Source organism: Megalops cyprinoides, chromosome 16 (genome assembly GCF_013368585.1).
Source record: "Megalops cyprinoides isolate fMegCyp1 chromosome 16, fMegCyp1.pri, whole genome shotgun sequence".
NCBI classification, from domain to species: domain Eukaryota; kingdom Metazoa; phylum Chordata; class Actinopteri; order Elopiformes; family Megalopidae; genus Megalops; species Megalops cyprinoides.
Genome location: NC_050598.1, coordinates 31,213,579 through 31,214,051, shown reverse-complemented (window position 1 = coordinate 31,214,051; position 473 = coordinate 31,213,579). Strand labels below are relative to the sequence as shown.

General features: G+C 60.0%; 1 protein-coding gene across 2 annotated transcripts in view; it reads right to left on the bottom strand.

The window, feature by feature from the left end:
* The window catches only part of chrnb1l (cholinergic receptor, nicotinic, beta 1 (muscle) like), a 12,041-nt gene extending 11,924 nt beyond the window's left edge, over positions 1-117 (bottom strand). For both annotated transcript variants that reach the window (XM_036547803.1, XM_036547804.1), the window contains exon 1: positions 1-117. This exon is cut by the window's left edge and continues 199 nt beyond it. The gene's annotated coding sequence lies outside the window, so the exon portion shown is untranslated.
* Between the last annotated feature and the right edge of the window lie 356 nt (positions 118-473).

The window sequence follows — 473 nt, the reverse complement described above, 5'->3', positions numbered from 1 at the left end:
CGTGCGGTCCACGCGTGTCCTCGGACGCAGGCAGCTCCTGGTTTCGCTCGGGGGCCCCTCTCTTGCCCGGAGAGCCTTCAGACGCGGCCGACGGCAGGCACCGCACAGCTATGCCAACCTTTCCCACAAAACAGGCGGGGTTAAGCGGGCGTGCGTGACTTTGACAGGGAGGACATGTTTCGGGATGCCCTCCTCCAATTGGCCGAGGATGGTGATTGACAGGGGGAGGAATGTGTTTAGTCTTCGGACCGTCTCCCGCAGGCACCTGTTGGAGTTGATGTAGGGGAGGGGGGCTTTGGGGGGGGGGGGGGGTGTGATGGGGTGCATGACAATGGGGATATTTTTGGGAGAACAAAGAGAGAGTTTCAGATGATCAGTCCCTGGAGGGGGAAGGGGGGTGTTCTGGGACAAAGGGGGGTCCCTAGATTAGGTCACCCTGTCTTTTGGGTGCAACTCCTTAAATCAGTCCTCCC